We start from the raw sequence: 12,427 nt of genomic DNA, 5'->3' as shown, positions 1-12,427 counted from the left end.
CGTTTTGGTTTTAGGAAATACAAAAATCGAAAACCAAAATCGGACCAATTATATATATATATATATCAGGGCCGGCCTTACCTTTAAGTTTACTAAGCAAGGGCTTAAGGCCCCAAGTTTTAAGGGGCCCAATTTAACCCAATTCAGCAGATCTCGATTCGTCCCTTCTCCATTCGCGAACGCCACAAATATCACCAGCCAAATGAGCAACTGTTCTTCTTCAGCCAAGTGAGCAATTGTTCTTCTTCCTTCTCATTTTCTGATTCTCGATCTTGATTCTTGGTAGAAACCAGTATCGATTTAATATTGATCGTTTCTTGTTTAATATATTCTCGATTAGTCTCCTTCCTCTGATTCTACGCTGTTGATTTTTCAGAAATCAAAAGTTAAAACTAAAAGCTTGAAGGTTTAATCCAACGCTCTGTTTTCATTATATTCATCCACCGGGTATGAGCTACATAACCTTCTTCGTGTTTTCACTTTCTAAAGATGATTTTATTCCGCAAAATTTTCAAATTTATCATTTAAGTGAGTCACAAAGTGTTCCTACAAATGGGTCATTCCCAAAAGTCGATTTGATTGATTATGACTGGAAATCACTTGCCCCTCATAAGTGTAAGCGTGCCAGGAAAAATCATTAGGAATTTGATGTTTTGCCTCTTGAATTTATTAGTGTAGACCAGTAAAAATCATTGGGAATTTGATGTTTTTCCTATTGAATTTACTAGTGTAGACCAGTAAGGGACATATCCCTTATGTAGTATGGTTTATTGAACCATTTTATTACCAAAAATGAATGATAAAGTAATGTAATTCAGATATAGTATATATTCTTTGGATGATTTTGTAGTATTTTGTTAATTCTTTATTTTCATCTTTTCATTTTCAGCTGTGAGTTGATCTGAATTCCACGTGGGACACAATTTTAGGTTTGTTTTCATAAAGATTTGATAGCAGCTCAAGTACAAGAAACAAAAAATCTCCATCATCTAACAGATGAGCATGTTTGAACATTTTCTATGAACTTTTACATTCCCTCCAAAAACTTTCTATCTGAATTGTGGTTGATACTTTGTTTCTAATAGCTGCAATAGATGACACATCCATTGATTAATGCATCAAAAGTCAAAGACTGAAAAGTTCAAGGTTATCAAGACTCAAGAAGACAAGAACTTACTTTCTAAAAGCAGTAAAAGGCAAAGCATGCATTTCCATTAGTCCATAATCATGTACGAATCAGGGCCCCAAATTTTTGGTTCACTTAGAGCCCCCAAACTGGTTGAGCCGCCCCTGATATATATATATATATATATATATATATATATATATATATATATATATATATATATATATATATATATATAACATCCGTTATGGGTTTGACAATCTGCCAGTTTCCACGACGTGCCAGTGGGCTTGCCACGCCATGATGGTTCTCTGCTTCGCGACTATCTTATCCTAGCATGCCCACGATGTGGTGAAGAGATCTCCACATCGTGGTGAGCCTTGACTTGGTTGAACGTTGACTTTTATTGACCACTGATCGTTGACTTTTGAACAGTTTGACTTTGGCTCAAACTTTAAGGACTTAGGTTATTGATTAAGGATATGTATATGTTTGGTGCTAGTCGGTTTGTAGGTATGATCGGTGCAGGGAATGAGGGTGTTGTTGTGTTTCCTTGGGTCTTCGATTCACGAGAGTTTCCTCACTATACTATGTGTTACAATATATATCATTGTATGTTAGGATATATATGACTAGTAGTATCATGGTTAGAATACCAAAAGGTTGGTGATCGTCTAGTTAGCTGCCCAAAGTGATGCATGTTGTAACACCATGATTTCTCACCCAAAATTCTTCTTTTATTTTAGCCATTTATTATTAGAAAAAAATGTTAGTGGAAGTCTTATAAAAACATCTTCAATAATTAATTTGAAAATCATTCAAAAACAACCCATCGAAATCCATAGTTGTAAAATCCAACCAAAACAAACACCAAAACCAAGTGTAAATGAAACATCACAAGGAGTCTAAAACTGGTATCATCACTATTATTCAAAGAACTATAACTACCCGTAAGAACCCAACCTCACCAGGCGATCGATAATCAATCTATCTATACCAATACAAAGACACAACAACAAACAAGAAACAAGTGTCAGCATAAACACAATGAGTCAATCTCAAGCATATAAACATGGAAACAAAGCATACATATACATCATGTCAAGTCATATAATTACATCAATACATGCACGATACATCGAATGTTTTCTAGTTGACCATTTCGAGGCATGGTTCTGGTGCACTTGGTGTACGGGAGCTGGAGTGATGTTGGCTACTTGGAAAAACTTGATCAAGCATCACGTTTGGGTGGGGGGAAGCGTTTCGAAGTACCCTTGAACCACCCTCAAACGACAACCTATTGTCTTGTACGTGCATGGTCGAAGTAGTGAAGACATTGAATCCATACATTCTTTCATCGCAACAATTATTTATTTATTTACTTAGCTATAATGACTTTAATGCCCCTTGCTAACTAGGGTATATTTCATCGCTAACACTCACCAACTAAAGACCTCGTTCGCTACTAACAAGACTTGGTGACCCAATGTACCAAGTGGTGCACGACTCCTACCCGTAACACTGTCCCTGGTTCAATGTCTTCACTACTTCGACCATGCACGTACAAGACAATACGTTGTCGTTTGAGAGTGGTTCAAGGGTACTTCGTAACGCTTCCCCCCACCCAAACGTGATGCTTGATTGAGTTTTTCCAAGTAGCCAACATCACTCCAGCTCCCGTACACCAAGTGCACCAGAACCATGCCTCGAAATGGTCAACTAGAAAACCATTCGATGTCGACTTGGCTTAAGCTCTTTTTCCTCTATCGATATCCATCCACCGTAATATCCTATAAGGGAACGTACCTAAGTTAGGTTACTATCCTTTAACCCCTATATGTATCTCCCCTTATATGTAACCAATTAGGTAATTATTTAATTTTCTCTCACATGGGTAAAACATGCGACTCACTAATATCATTATGTAATCATGCAAGTGAATTATTAGTATTAATCCATGGCATGCTACATCTACCAAACACACATCCAAGGCATATTAACACAAAGTATACATAAACATATTTCATGGCATATATTGAGATATACCTTTCAATCACACAACATCTAGCATGCATTTCCTAGTTTCATTCAAGAGTGGTAAAATATAAAATATAGCATGCATAACATCACAATATAACCATACAAAATTCCTAACCTCTAGCATGTACCTAACACTCACATATTGCACCAGTTAATTAGTTCACAAATTCTAGCATGCATTAACTACCTAAGTTTAATTGTATCATCAATAACATTATATATCCACGTTTTATTCTACCTTTGGTTTCTAACTTCACATAACATTAAAAGATAAGAACACAACATAGGTGTATGTTATCCTTCCAAACTATTGTTAAAACAACACAAAAAATGGATCACATCTTATACAAGTTTTGTGAAGCTAAGAATAGAGGAAAACCACCTTCTCACAATCCTTCTAATTCCCTTAGAAGAATACCCAAAGAACTGATCACAAGTCGCTCACAAAAATCGAATTGGTTCGGTACAGATGAGTCTCACGTTGTAACACTTAGGGTGTTCATGTCGTGAGCTCAAGCTTCTTCGCATTTCAGGCCTAATTAATTCCTTCTTCACGTCGTGACACTTAGGGTGTTCACGTCATGACATAAAGAGACCGTTAGTGTTTGACCAATCAAGTCCACGTCAGCACGATGTGACAAAGGGATTGATCATGTAGACACGCCGTGACTAAACAATGGTTGTTACAACTTCTTAATCATCGATTGATCTTTGCCTTCTGCTCCATTTGTGTTCAATCAAAGCCTCAATTGGGGTTTTCTTAACCCCTAAAGACCCTTATTGGGTGACCTCAATGATAAGGAGTTGATTGGGACAATCCCACACCAAAACCAAGAATTTGCATCATTCATGGCTTCACCTTGTGTGTGTAATTTGAAGGACAACAAATGATAAACTTAAGATAGATGTATTACCTTTTGGAAATCCAGAAATGAACTACCAAAAGGATTCTAAAGGAGAAGCTCTATGAGTCCCACCACAAGTTCACCTAGTTCACCAAAGATTCCACCTTTCTTATTCACTTGAACACAACTTCGACGGCAAGAACCCTAGGACACTCGCTCAAGAATATGGAGGCATAGATGAGGATTTGTTAGCTGCAAATGAGAGATTAATCCTGGATTAGGGTTTGGCGTGGTATAAATATGAGTCCATTTTTCATGTAGGCCCCTCAAAGGGTGTAAAAATGACCATATGACCCGGGTCGTTACATATGTAGTCATGTAGGATAGTCTAAGAACTCTTGATCTAGGCTTTCTTACATGTTCCTTGTTTGGTTATGGCTCTAGAGTGGGATCATTTGTTTGACTGTCTATCTCACATTTGATTACATATAGCTATGCATTCATTAGTGATTTGTCAGTGGCAAAGTAGAGTACTATATTAGGTACGGTATATGGTAATGAGCTTTTAGACAGGTAAACTAGTGTACATTGTTGTCTGTGTTTATCTTCTTGCTTTATTGTTTGTTTGATTTATATGTCGACATATTTGGTGGTAGGTTGAGGTGGTCATGCTTATTGTGGTAGTCCGAGATACCCGAGCGGGACAACAAAGTGTTGTAGGCTAGGTGAAAATTAGTTGTATGTTGTAGGCATAGGAGGGGGACTGGTCATGGACTGGAGTCCCAGGTGAATGGTCGAGGTGTACTGTAGGCATCACGAGGCGATCTAGTTAGACTAAAGGCTCATGTGTGTGCATGAATTATAAGTGTATTGTCGTGTGTGGTGTTTTGAGGGAACTCACTATGTAACGTACCCAATTTTCAACCCAATTTTTTTCATTTTTATTTATTCAAAATATTCATTTACATCATAGTATTTATTACATTATGCAGAAACATGATTTCGAATGTACGTATGTACAGTCGAACCTTTCCCTTTTTATGAACCAATGAAGCTCCTGAATAAAATTTATAAACAACTGGGTAAGCGCTAGGCTTAGTGAGTTACCCCAATATACCATATACCACAATACACATACATGCATACAAATAATAATTGTATCTTAGACTTACGACCTACACACCATTTCGTCTTCAACATGAGTTTACGTCTACTTACGGGCTTCATGTCATTTCATAACACGGGTATGTGTGTAATTACGACCTACACACCATTTTGTTAACACATGAGCCTATATGCTCGCAACCTCTTTTTCGTTCTGCCATCATCCTCTAACTAATTTTGTTGGGTCAAAATATGGTTTATACTTTACTTTTCTAGGTAACTGTATTTTTCAGTCTAGGACCGTAAACAACCTGATGTTTACAGTTGTATGGGTGTTCACGGTCGTGAACTTGTTTACGGTCGTGAACGTGTTCTCGGCCACTATATATAGATGTAAAGGTGAGGAGTCAAAAAGCTAGGAGTTAAGTGTGTGTAATTCAAGGTGTTCTAGAGAGAGAAAGTGAGAGAGAAGAAGTGTGTGTGTGTGTGTATGTGTGTGTGTGGATCTCATATGTATGGAGCATCATTCATATTATTGAATACATCATATCCTTCTTCTCCATTTGATCTTGCATCATCCAATTGATTGGGATTCCGCACTATCAATTGAATCTGATTGATACATCAAGCAAATCTGGGACTTATAGTTGGTATCAGAGCTTGGATTGTATCAATCATTTTGGCAAGATCTGGAGCGTTTTTGCACTTTTCTTGAAGGATTTTGTGTTTTTGGATAGTTTTTGACAAAATAGTGGGGGGTTGTTCTTCGTGTTTTTCATAAAAACGAGTTTTTGATCGAGTTTTGAAGAATGCGAGTGGTTTACGGCCGAAGAAGGGTTTACGGTTGGCTTTGGACGTTTACGAACGGCCCAACTCGTTTGCGGTCCTCAGACAGTTCTTGGCCAGCAGGTGTTCGGCCCACGAGAGTTTATGGTCCCCTCAGATCTTCGGCCTAACAGGTGTCTAACACGTGTTCGGTCCAAGTGTCTTCGATGCGAGGCTCTAGCACAAGCAAGCTTGTGCAACAACAAATATTTAAAAGAAATTAGGGAGTGCAAGGTTTCGAACCCGGCTCTCTCGCCTCCTCAACCAACACCCTTGCCAACTCATCTAGCATGCGATATGTTTGACATCTTCCCTTTTTAATCCATGAAGCTTCGCTATTTCAACCTATTTTCGGATTTTTGACAAATTTTGCCCAAAATTCAATTTTTCAAATTTTAAAATTCCATTTTCTACCCAAAATTTTGGCTTTTAATTTTTTACTATTATTTTTGACTTTTGACCTTAAGACTTTCAAGTTCGACCTTTGACTTTAAACTTTGATTTTTTCGTTTAACCTTCAAAATTTTACTTTTAGCTATTCGGTTTGACTTTTGAAGTTTGACTTTTTAAGTTTGAATTTCAAGTTTGACTTTTCAAACTTGACTTTTAAGGTTGACTTTTGAGGTTTATAGTCAAAGGAAATTTTTGGTAAACAATGAGTTCCGCGAACATCCCGGTCAATGAAGTTTCATGTTCTAAATCTTGTGAAGCTACAATTAAATTTCTTCGTGAAGAAAATGATTTACTAAAATGGGAAAATGAGGATCTTAAATATGAAGGATACACTCTTAGAAAGGCCTAAAAACCCTTAAGAACACAACTAAAGGCCAAAACTAAGGATTTTAGAAAACTTCAAGAGGAATATAACAATAAATGTGAAAACTATGACTATGTTAAGAGACAACTTGCTAAATTAACTGCCGAATTTGATGCATTTAAAGCTAAATATAATGATGTTGAATTCACGTTTAAGAAATTTGATATGTCAAGTGAGGTCGTTGCATCCATGATTGAAAAACAACTAAAGCTCAAAGATAATCAAAGCAAGGGTCTAGGGTATAATAACGTTGCACCTCCCTTTAATGACAACTATAACTCACCCCTTGAGACCAATGAGGAAGAAATGACTGCTTAGTATGGCCAAACCCCTATCCCAACTTCAGTTAAGACTGAACCATCTGGGCCTACTGAGGTTATTCAGGTGAACATTTCTGATGCTTTTACTTCATTTGCAGGTAAAGTAGTAGAGGATGAGGACAAGGAGAGCATAACTAATTCTAGTTCTGCAAATTCTGATGATTGTCAAACCAATGATTCCTTGAACTCTAAATCCATTGCTTCTAACTCAGTTATTTCTAAACATGCTATTGGTAAATACAAGCCACCAAAACAAGCAAAACAGAGTGCCTGCTGCAAATGTGCTTATGGGAACAATCAGAGACAAGGCAAGGGTACGCTACCAGGGTCAGGAAGAAACAATTTCTATGTGAAGAAAAATACATGTTTTCACCGTGGAACACCAGAACACATTTCCATAAATTCTCCAAATTGCGCATAAGTTCCCTACTATGCACAAGGATGGCAAAATGCGCCAAGAGGGAGATTCTCCAAAGGAAATCATTCGAGATCGCAATTGCGAAATGGCGAATGGAATGCCAAGAAGACCAAGAAATCAACTCCCAACATCAAGAAGGAAATATTGGCCAAGAAGTCTAATCCAAGAGATGCTCCAGTGAAACCAAGATCAGTTAGATCAAAGTCATCTCGACGACCAATTTCAGGTTCAAAATCAAGTGACGAGCCACCCATCCGATCGAACAAGAAATGGGTTAAACCCAATTACAGATGGATACCAAAGGTTCAATCTCCCAAATCTTCTAATGATTATAATATTTCTACATCTTCTGTTTGTGATAAGCAGGATATGTCATGGGAGAGAGTACCTTGCAAGGATGAAAAAGGTCGACCCAGTTTCAAAATGGATTGGGTTCCAAAGACCAATTGATCCCGCTCTGTGCTGGAGCAGCTATGGAGGCATATCATCAGACTTCAGTTTGTTGGTAGTGGCTGTTCCAGGCACATGATAAGGGAAATCTCTTAACTGTACAACATTCAGAACTTAGTTTAAGAGTATGTGTCTTTTGCGATAAAAGGGAATAAATGAAAGGATCACACATGGGGTTTGTGCTTAACAATGTGAAGAATTTTCGGATCTGTTCTGAGATTATGCGTGCTTTTGGATGCAAATTCAATCGGTGACTTACGATTTGAGTTTTCTTCTCGATACTCTTGAGTTTATCTTAAACTGATTTGTTTGGAAGACAATCTTTTATTTTCTTATAGTTTTACATTTGAAAGTTTTGTTAATTGGGAAGTGATATGAAGTTCAGTGCTAAAAGGCAATCTGAAATTTGTGTAAAGCACTAAAGCTAAATTGTTTAGACTCTGTGTTCAATGTGCTGTTAGGCACAAAGGATTTCAAAGGACCAGACTAGATTTAGATTGACATTTTAAATGGACTTGACAAGTACTGACTTATATAGTTTTGTTTGGTCTATCAATACGACACTCGGGTAGATTAAGCAGTAAGATATACATGGGAATCTGTAGGATACACTAAATAATCTGTATCTAGAATTGTGGTTTAACTTTTCCTTGATATATGGTCTCATGACCTTAATTCTAGCACTGATAGGGTAACTGGGGGGGTTCTGATAAAGTAGGTCTGTAGAAAATTATTTTCTTGCTTTTTATCTGTCAGTCATATGTTACTTCCTCTGTGAGATTGGAAGAGATTCGACCAGGAATGCAACATATGCAACTCTATTTCTATGCACCTTCTTATCTATGAATTTATTTCTGTCTGTTAGTCATATTTTGTCTCCTCTGTGTGATTGAAATAATTTGAACTGGAGAACAACATATGAAACATTCTATCTCTCAACACCTCTATCTATGTTAGTCATATGTTGTCCCCTATGCGTGATTGGAAGTGATCTGACCTGGGGCACAACATATGCACTTTTGAATCTATCTTCTTTCTTAATTATTGTCTACTCAACTAAAGTAAAGAATTCTTTGGAAGCACTTGATTTCCAGGGTATATCGGGAAATGAGAAACAACATATAGTACATCTAAAATTGAATCATTTAATAGGTTGTCTATAGATCTCACTGCTTAATTTAAGCGGACAACAATATCCTTGTCGTCGTCAGTTAAATGATCTATTTAGAAATATACGTGCAATGTCCTGTCACTTATAATCTTTCCAATTTGTTAAATATTCTTTATGTTTAAATGAACCATAATACCGATGATTGACCAGATCTAAACATACATGTGTGTGCTGATAAAAGATATTGAATTGTCTGATAACTTTGATCCCAAAGTTTTAAATTTAGTTGCTGTTTTTGTTTTTGTTAAATTTTTACATAGTTTTCCCTATGCAAAAATTTAAGGGGGAGAATTAAAATTTTAAAAAATCAAACAAAAAAAATCAGAAAACCAAAAATCCAAAAATATTTTTATCTATGTTTTATTTCTTTTTCAGAAATTTCGAAAATCCAAAAAAAAAAAAAAACTATTTACGTTTTATTTTTTCAGAAAATAAGAAAATCCAAAAAATATTGTGTGCTAAGTTTTCTTTTAGTTTTGGTTTTTATCTCAAATTTTCTTTGTCTTGAAAAATGAATTCAGATGTAGACGAGACTCATGGAGACTGTATCGAGATTTTCTGAGCCAAGACTTAATCTGTGATTGTCGAAGAATTCTCATTCGAAAGAACACGAAATAAAGATTATTCTTTCAACATACAATTTTTCAACCCCAGAAGCAAAGAACCTGACTTGAAGATTATGTGACAGATTGCATTGAAGCCTCCTCAATCAATTTGCTGCTATCTATGTATGTACTGAAGTGATCTAGAAGATTCATTCTCTCTGTTATTCTCTCTAGATATTCTCAAGTTGAAAGTGCAATTTTGTGACAACCCGAAATTTCCATTCTGAACAAACCATATCAAGCCAATAGATGTAGATCAGTTACAGTGAAAATTCAGACTTTGAGTATAAGTTTGACAGTTTTCAGGGTTTTACACCTAAAGAGATATTAGGAGAGTGGTTGCACTAGGATTTTGTGCAACACTGTAATTCCATTACCCTAGATCATTAGAATCCATTCCGAGAATAGATATATTTTCTGCCAAAAATCTCAGGACTATAAATAGAATTCTGAACCAAATTGGTTCATTAGTTGAATTCCATTTAGAGAAAATCCAATTTCTCTCTCACGGATCTTCGGGTTTTCATCCCAGATTGTGAGTCTACTTCCCTAGATGTGTTTTAATACTTGTTATATGCTTAATAACATTATTTACATGTCCAAAACACAAGATCCGAGAGCTTACGGCCCAAGAACGTTCTTGGGGTGTAAACTCCAAAAAAAGGCCTAAAGGCCATCTAGTCCCAATTCCTTGTTAGGTATCTAGCTTAGGATGATAGGTATGAACATATGAGACTAGAAATAAATCAAAACCATTTAGTTTTAGGAGTTTACGGCCAAGGAACATCTCTTGGGTCGTAAACTCCAAGTGAAGGCACAAATGCGTGCCTAATGTTCCCTTAGCCTTAAAACAAAAACCTAGAAGCCTTAAACTCATGATTTATGCCAACAAAACCATTAGCAATCATGGCTAGAAGGGAGTTTACGGCCAAGAAGCTCCCTAGGCCGTAAACTCCATGTTTTAGGTGCCAAAATGCCTTAAAACTTTCCATAAGGCTTGGACTCTATTTTAGGCAAATACCCTAATGTGTTTAAGACCTAGGAAACATAAGAAAAGCACAAGTATTGAAGAGTTTATGGCCAAGAGTGGTTCTTGGGCCGTAAACTCCCATAAAGGGGTCAAAGGACACCCTAAACACCTCCTTAGGCCATGAGACAATTTGGGCATGTACCTAGATGAGTTATGGACTAGCTAAAACATTTAGAACCCCATGTGTGAGGGAGTTTACGGCCCAAAGGGTTCCAAGGCCGTAAACTCCATAAAATGGTGCTAAATGTGCCATAAACTCTTCCAAAGCCAAGTACAAAAGCCTAGAATTGTTCCTAGTTATTATAGAGACTTGAAAGCACCATAATCACCCTCCCAAGGGAGTTTATGGCCGTAAACTGCAAGGGAAAAGGGTCTTTGGGCCGTAAACTCCCCAAAGGAGTCCATATGGTGCCCAAACACTTGTATAATCCTTGAATAAATTCCCACTAGAGTTGTAGTAATTGTAAGCACCATTTCAAGCCTTGGTTGGGAGTTTATGGCCAGGAGCTTACTCCCTTGGGCCGTAAACTCCAATGAATATGGTCATTAGACCTTAAACTCCCATTAGAGGCATTACACTCCTTTGTTGCAACCCTTTAGCCTCCTGGCACTTGACCAAAGGTGTTTTCTTCGCGTTTAAATGGCTATACTTGTATAATTAGTGTTTTAATCACTAATTATTTATATACATATGTCTTCATATGTAATTAGGATCATTGTGTGTGTCTAAGTCTTCACTTGACACCAAGCTCTTGTCCGATCCTTCCGTACGATAGCAGTCCGTTCAATTCCAGTCACTTACTGCAGGTGAGTTCATACCCCTTAACTAATGTTTTAAACTATATTTTAAATGTTTTATGGGGGGGGGGGGGATAAAAGTAGAATCATGCTACTTATTATGTCAATCACACGTGATTAGTTAGTAGAATTATATACTTATTACATCAATCACATGTGATTAACATACAACATTCAAATGATTTGGCTACTCATTAGCCGTTTTACCAAACAGTTTCCTTCAAATGATTTTTATAAACATTTTATATGTTTTAAACTTCTTATTACACTGTACATCTTACTCCGTACATTACCTTTCAAACTTATTTACAACTGTGTTTCAAACAAATGTTTCCTTATACTTAAACTGTTTTATTAAACTTATGCCTTCAAATTGTTTTATAGATTGACATCAAGTCGATCTTTTCTTAAAATAATATTTATGTTTCAAATGTATTACAAAATTTATTTATGCTTTTATATTATAAATTGCATGCCTCTATATGTATAGTTATATAAGAAATGTTTAAAAGACTTAGGAAGGCTATCCACCCTATTTCCTTTTCGCGCCTTGAGATGTGGTCTGGTGGGATATCGGGTAATCGTCCGAAAGTCGTTTAAATATTAGTTATATATCATGTGTACATATATAGTCATAAAAGGTCCTTCCAGTTCAACATATGCCCTTGGGTAGCAAGGGTATACATCCATGTCCATACTTGCAGATAGATTACTAGTAAACTACCATATGGGTAGTTTAGGAAGATACTAGAACAATTACTAGAACGTGATGTCATACAAATGAGTCAGTTCATTCATGAGTAAATACCTTCTAGAACATTACACTACATTACTATACTTGCTAGATAGAGAGAACACACATTACAGCTAGCACTTTT

Source organism: Lactuca saligna, chromosome 4, assembly GCF_052625555.1.
Source record: "Lactuca saligna cultivar CGN05327 chromosome 4, ASM5262555v1, whole genome shotgun sequence".
NCBI classification, from domain to species: Eukaryota; Viridiplantae; Streptophyta; class Magnoliopsida; order Asterales; family Asteraceae; genus Lactuca; species Lactuca saligna.
This window is presented reverse-complemented; position numbering follows the sequence as displayed.